Raw genomic sequence first — 8036 nt, forward strand, 5'->3', positions numbered from 1 at the left:
TCTGACTGCTTGCTTCTCATTCGGCTGGGAGAAAAGTTGTTTTCCACTGTCTGGCTTGAAACACTGAACAGGTGAGCTTACTATTTTTTATGAGTATACCACCAGGGGCCTGAAGACCCTTTTTCTCAATTCCTTCTCTTCTCAGAGTCATGACAAATGCTTCTGTGCTGACTGTGCACAGCCAGACATCTCAGAATCAGAGCTCATGGTCTCACATAGGGACAGGATTTTAAGAAACACTTAATACAGAAAGCAACGCTGGGCTGTCAGTAGGTGGTGTGCCAGCATGAAGTTGAGTAAAGCATAACACACATGAGTGAAGCCCTTTAGGTAATATACAGAGTAAAAGAGATCCTGCCTATAAGACTGTAGAAACTCTTCCGTACCCCTTGCAAAAGCAGAAATAGAATTAATGTCCTGGTTGACAAGGTAGCCCATGGAAGTATGTTGTGTACACATGCATGTGCGGTTTTAGTGTCGTAATCCAGACCTGATCTGCACGTTAAAGGCTTTTGTGCAGTACTCGCAGATCTCGTAGGCATGCCTCTAATAGGTAGAGTGTTGGACCACTTGGTTGAAGAGTCCTGTGTATGTGTCATAATCACATAAGTTAAATTCAGCTTGCTGCTTGTAGAGCTGTCAGCCCGAATGCTCTTGAAATTAAGCTTTCACAGTTTGCCATCTGGGTCCTGTATGAAGGCAAAAATGTTTCCCATCTCTAGTACCACGTATTAAAAGACAAAAATTGAAGTTTTCTATACACCTGCCAAACCCACATCTTGGTACCAATTATGGTTGAGAGTTTTCTTGGAAAACATAGAACAAAATGAATCTTTCTGATAGAGCATTGGATGCATTTAGTTTAGGGTTTCAAGTTATGCGTGACTCGAATTGCATGTTCGTCTTCATAAATGTAGTTAAAAGTCTTGATCTCTTTACTCAGTTCTTGTTCAGGCAAGAATCCTGCTCACCTGAGTGGCCTGAAAGGCTAGTATCTTCAGTACTTAACCCTCCAACATCAGGATACATTTGTCACTGAGGTTTAATTCAGGCTGGCTTGGCCCACAGGGGTGATTTTGAGCAGCCTTAAGGAAAAATGTAAGGTGACTTTTGTGATTTTTTGACAAGAATGGCACCTGGTCAGATAAAAGCATTTTGCATTTTCTTTTTAAGAGATGAGATGATTGATGTGAGTTTTGTTCAAATTTTAATTGTTGTCCTGCTTTTAGTTTCCATTTCCGTCTACAGTTGACAGTCTTTAGAAGGTCCCTTTTTCCTTCTGTATTGTGCAATAAGGAACAGGCCCGTGTCTGATTTGGTTGTCTGACCAGATCTAACTTCATGAGCTTGTGGGGAGGTAAAGTCTCTTCACAGCCATCTAAAAATTCACCCCTAAGTTATGCACATGACAGAGGTGGATGAAGTGGAGCACAGGATAGCACCGTGTAGTTGCTACTCCTTTTGCTAACTTTGTGCCTGGATGAAAGAAATTCTCAGAATATTAATGTTCCATTAACATGACTACAAAAGGTAGCTAGATAAAAGGGTGAACATAGTCATTGGAGAGCGTTGATGTAATACATTCCCATTTCTACATTAATAACATAGGTTTAGCTCAGAGGGGTGAGGTGAAGTATGTGCCTGTCTTCGCTGGAAGCTATCTTAGTCCCTCCACGTGGAGCTCACAAGCTGGAAATCCTATAACCTTGGTATAGATAGATGGGAGCCAGCTAACAGGTGGTTAAAACCACTTTGAATTCCTGATTTTGGTTGTCTTATGGATATTTTGCCTTATGTAGAAGTCAGTTTTCTGGGTGCCAGTACACACCACTGACACCTCTCTCTTGCTCTGACAGTGGTCCCATGTCCTCTGCGTGACATCAGGGCCCTTCTAATGGCTGGTATCCCTCTGCTTCAACTAAGTGCCTAAAGATACCGAAAACGTGGTGGTTTCTGGGGTATTATACACTTTACGATTGTATATAGGAGATATTTTGATAATTCTGAGGAGATGTTTTGATAATTCTGCAAGGTACTTCTTTGTTTGTTTGTTTGTTTTTATTAAAGCTTGATATTGTATACCTGAACTGTAGCCCTAATTATTGGTAATATCAAGCAAGTGCACTTTCATGAGAAGAGCTACAGCTCTAGAGGTCTCCAGCACATCAGTGATGGTTCTTACAGATATATTTGCATCTGGTGGGAGCTGCATAAGTATTTAGCTGTATATTTGTGTCTTTGCTGGTGACAGCATATTAATAAGCATTTGTCCATTTATTAACAGGATCCTGCTTTAATTCGAAAGGATAGAAGAAGAAACCAAGGTTTATGCACTTAAACTGTAGCTGCAAAGAAGCATATAATCAGAAAGAGGAATCAGCTTGTGAAGGAGTCCTTAATTTAAAAAAGGCAACATCGTTACATAATTATATTTTTAATTATTGGACTAATTATTGACTAATTGGCTATAACATGTGAAGGCAGTGCTAACAAATCATGGCTTTGAAAAGTGTTTACTTTCAGGATCCGTATAACATGTATTTGCACAAACAGTAATGCCAAATTGAAACATCTAGACTGCCTTAAAGCTGGGTATTGGTGAAATTAGGATGTGAATCTCGATTTCTTTAATTTTTTCTTCTGCAGCACGTTCTTGAAATAAAAGTGTAAAGACTGGGAGAAATAGCAATTTTGATTTGCAAATGAGTATGGGGTTTTTCAGAAATGATTAAGATTTATTTTTTTCTATCCAGTATTTTTTCTAGAATCCTTAGTGGAGGTAATATAACACACTATAACATTATATTCTATCTCTTTTCTCTAGTGGAATATTTCACTGGGGTTATTATCACAACTATTTTGCTACGTTCAATGAAATTAACATTGATTCCATTTGTTGAAATCATATGGAGACTGCAACTGCACTCTGCCTTATTACCAAATGAGTACAGTGTGCCCTTCAATAATTCTCTAAACTCTCAAATGCCTTGGAAATAATATGCTGGAGTGTTACCGAACTGTGACTGAAGCACCATTTGTGCGAAGTGTGACAGTGCACGAATGATATTCCACAATAAAAGTTCAAACTACATTAATCTTTCACAGAGGTTCATTGACTGGGAAGATACCTCAAATACAAAATAAAGACACTGTGGCCCCACTTGAAATTATTTCAGAGCAGTTCCTCTGTATGAGCCCTTTAGAACTGTGTACATTAATTTCTCTGTTATATACTTAAACATAAGCAATGAAGAATTTAAAAATGTAACAAATTATATTACTTCTGCAACCACAAACTTTACATCTGTATTTGCTGTAGAGAAATCCCTCTTGGCAGTGGTAAAGGGAGATTTAAATTTTTGAAAATTTACGTTCTATTAGTTTTGGAAATAGAAGGAGTGACCTCTGAGGGCCCGTGAAATTTGGTGGTAGGAATACAGGATGGAGAGCTGGGTTACTCCACTTTCATGCCCTTCTCTTTTGCTTACTTGTGGTTTTGGCCCTTAGGCATGTCCTCTCACATTTTACTTCCCTCCCTGGTGAACTGGAGATAAGAAGGGCATTGCTCCCGGTGTCACACAGGCATTTGGGAATTGATTACTCAATATCTGCACAATTGTTGTAGTAAAATGTCCTGAAACCTGGCAGTCAGTGTCCAATCTTGACTTGAAGAACTAAATAAACAGGGAAAATGGAGACCAAAGTGGCGTGGCCGAGATCGGTCAGTAAGATTGTGCCGCTGTTGTTTATCAAAGGTGCAGTTCTCCCAACTCGTAATCCTGCAACGTAAATATCAGAGCATTTTTTTCCTCCCCTGATTTCCATCATTTATTTAGCTGCATAGCATTGAGGATTTTGTACTCCTTTGAAAGCCAAGACCTCATCTAAACTTATTAGTGTCTTCAGAGGCCAGAATTCACCTTTTGTGGCTGTGCTTGTGCTAGGAACAGGGAGAATAAATGCAGGTCCTGGCAAGAGCACATGCTGTTTGGTGCAGCAGTCCCTTGCTCAGCTGCTCCTTGCCTGAACATGAAAGCAGCCCCCGGGGACCGGTGGAATCCTGTCCTCATCTTGGAGTAAAAATTGATTTACTTTTTCATTTACCAGCAAGGAAATTGCCTTCTTTGGCTGTGATGAACCAACCTTCTGACATCATGTCAGAGATTAATTGCTTAAGACCAGAAGGGACTGCTATGACCATCTAATCTGCCTTCTTGCATAACATAGACCTTTGGACATTCACTAAATAACTCACACTTGAAGGCCAGTTTATCCCCAAGGAAAAGAGCCAGTCCTGATTTTATTGCCAGAGCAACTCTTAGCACATTTTCCAATGGAGCTATCTGTTAACTATTTTGTGGTCTTTTCAATATGTGCTGGTTTAATTGTTTGGGTTTTTATCTTTGAATTGTTTCATCAAAAGCTAATCAAAGAGCTTCCTCTACACCACTGGTGAGGAGGAGACTTTTTCAAGGTGATCTGGTTCCTGCTCCAGGAGGCTTCATATTTTTCTTCTGAATTGGTGAGGACCTCTGAGTGACAGAAACCATGAACCAGACCTCTTACTCTTTTTCTGAATGGCACAGGCAGGTTCCCTGTTTGTTCTCTGGTGCTACGAGTCTTGCACAGAAGCAGGTAGTGGGACAAGAAGGCATGGTGTCAACAAAGACAGAGACCATCCCCTCCTGGTGTGCAACCTGCCCAGAGGGGTACTCCTAAGGGAATGGGAGCTGAGGGGTTGATTCCTCTCAGTCTGAAGTAGAGTTCAGATTTTAGGTCTCCTCTTCCTGGGTTTGGAAGCCTGCTACCATGTTGCCGTGCAAAGGCAGGTCATCATTGCTGCTGCCACCTCCATCAGAAGAATATTTAGACTGCTGAGCCCTCTCTGAGCAGGTGATGGTACAAAACTGCCCCAAGCTCCTGTGCAGACCTGCTAGGAACCAGCATATCCTACCAGCTGGAGGTAGGCAGCTCCCTGTTCAGCGTTCAGGAAGCCTAGAGGACCAAGGGGAGAAAGACATTTGATAAGCTGAATGACATTCCCCAAGGACTAACTGGGGAGCCTTTGCTCTTACGTAGGCAGCCTGCATCGTCAGGCTGGGACCAGGCTTTTATTTTTCAGGTGTTGTAACCCTTAAAATTAAGTGCCTATAATAGGTGGTCTTTCAAATGCCAGCCCTCTGCTGGTGTTAAAAATGGAGCTGGAGTAATAACTGTGGGATGTCTGGTAGTGCAAGAAGACTCTGGGGGCCAGATGAAGGAAATCACAAGGGGAAAAAAAAAAAAAAAGCAAGAGAATGCAGCAATTATGGATATTTGCATCCAGGTTTGCCTGTGCAGCTGCTCTTCATGCAGCTGAGTCACTGTTTCTGTTAGGGCTTTTGCTTACCTATGAGTCTCAGTCATGGTATTTTATTGGTAAGGACCATCTCTGCCCACACTCTATAGAGTCAGCTGTATTTGCTGCGACAAAGATTAATAAGCTACTGGGTGATGAGTAAATATTTAACAATATTTTTCTTTGCTTTGCTTTACATGTAAAATAAATATATTTGCAGAATATTCATTTTCCCTAGGTCTGGCAGCTTCCTAGAGTCTTTCACTTTTGACTTTTAACAGATATGTTCATATGCTGTATCTAAAAGGATGGTGAGGCAATCTTTATGTTTTGCATATAGCAAACATTATGTTTCATCCCCCTTTGAGAAAATCCCTTTCTGAGGTTTAAACTAAATGTGTCTCATCTTCATATTCAGTATGGCTCTACTTACGCTGCAGATTCCAAATTATTCTAACCCTTGTGTGCCTTTTTTTAGTAGGATTTTTCAAGGAGTTTAAAGTTCCATTTTGTTCATAGTAAAATTTCTTGATGAGACAAAAGGGCTTTCTTTTAAGGATTGAAATAATGATACTTTCATCTTAATCAGTATTCCGTGTGCTATAGTCCACAAAATATATTACACTGCTGAAATCTTTGTTCTCCTAGATGAACCTTGTTTCCTCTACTATGCCTGACTATCTGTCTTCAGGAGGAAGCGCACCAAACAAAATATTCTGAACGTGCCTTAAAAAAGACCTTGTAAGAGGGATTTGCTCCAGTTCTGTGGAAATTATTCCCCAGGATTAAATTTCTCCTTGCCACTGATAACTGGACTTTAATCTTCAACTTTTGAATTTGCTGCATCTCTTCTTCTGAGTCTTCTTCAGCAAAATCCCATTCATGGCAGTTTACTGATTCCGCATGGACATGCTGGTATTTGCTGAGATTGCAAGTACCAAGAGGTCAAAGACTTACTTGTGCTGCACTAAAAAACATTATAAGGAGTTGTAAAGAAATTTCATCATCTTGGAGCAGTGGTGAAAGACATTGCAGATGAACTCCATTCACAAAATAACCTGAAAAGTCTGAAAAAACTAACAAATGGTTAATCAAGGAGAATTCAACACTGATGGTCTCTCTTCCGTGCTTACAAATACTTCAATTTCTATCTAACTTTGACAGTAAGGGGCCCGGGTTGTGGAAGTGGTGGAGGCAGAGCTCCTTTCTCTCACAGAGAAAAATCTAAGAGAATCTCAAATTTAAGAAATAATTACAATTACAGTTTTCTGGCATTTTTCAGGGAATTAAACACTTTCTCTTCACAATGAAAGAAAGATTGTATGGGAAGGGCTGCTGTACTGAGACCAGGGCTACAGAGACTCTTATGTTTGAATAAAAGGTTTAATAGTCCCAGTGCTGAAGAAGGTTGTACTGATGTGTTATACCCTAAGAGGTAACTACTCATAATTTTATGAGTGTTGGTGGGGGGGGTTCCCCCCCCCCCCCCCCCCAAAGTGTAATCAAATAAGAAGATCCTTGAGAGCAGCCTGATTGGAAAATCTAATTAAGAAATCTTTGAATTCGTGTATGTTGTTCTTTCTTTCCATTCAAATTTAACAGACCTGGACCAGTATCTATGCCCTTGATTGGATCACAAATTTAAAATTATGTCTGTCGTATCTTTGTTAACTACCTAACTTTTATAAAAAGCAATTTGAAAGTGTAACATTGAACATCCAGCTGATGATAATAAATAGAATGCCAATAAATCATATTCTGTGCTTGACCTATACTAACAATATCTCCATCGTGAAAGAGAGGCTTCTTATTTTTCAGAAAGAAAACAGTAGTTTTGGGGGCTTGATGATTCACTCTAGAATACCATTTTTTCACCAGATAACCTTTTAGCCATTATCTTTCTTAACTCTATCATCAACTGTTTAAACCAGTTTCTGTCCCCTGCAGTTTCGTAGTATGGTGTAACTAGCTAGTAAGAGCTACTAAACTGCACTGACACTTTTATTACATGGCAGAGTCACCCTGTTAAGTTCTGCCATTCTTATCAGTTACTTCTAGCTCTTTGTTTTCTAAATCTTTCATTTATCCCATGTAGTCTGGTCAGGGTCACATCAGAAGGGAAGGGGATGAAGATGTGGCCCTTTGTTCCTTTCCTCTCCCCTCTCCTCACACTCTTCTCAGTAAACATGAGCGGTGTGTGGTTACTCCTCAGCAAAGCTCATGGATTTAACACAAAATCTTTGGCTGCTCAGATGGAAGGCATGGCAATGCATCATGTACCTAAGTAGCTTGAAGGACTTTCCTGCTCTGAATGCTGGTTAGCAGACAGCGACACATTGTACAAAACACAGAATTGCCCCCCAAATGGCTCACAACACTCCTGCTGCCTCTCGAAGCATCCCCTGTACATGCATAGTGTCTAGTAAAATAAAAATAATACAGTCCACCTTATAAAAATCATATTCTTGGAAAATAAAATATATTGAGATTGGCTTGTAAGTTCTTTGTAAGTATGTTACCACAATAAATGATTTCTTCTGTGGTCTCCTGGATCAGGCTTTCTCCCAGAACAAAACGAATTCAAATGTTTCAGTGAACAATGATTAGGAATACCACAAGAGACTCCAATTCTCACTCTGTTTTTTGTCTAAGATTGTATGAGCTTTGGATTTGTGATCAAAACACTACTGCTCCCAAA

This window comes from Balearica regulorum, chromosome 2, assembly GCF_011004875.1.
Source record: "Balearica regulorum gibbericeps isolate bBalReg1 chromosome 2, bBalReg1.pri, whole genome shotgun sequence".
Classification (NCBI taxonomy): Eukaryota; Metazoa; Chordata; class Aves; order Gruiformes; family Gruidae; genus Balearica; species Balearica regulorum.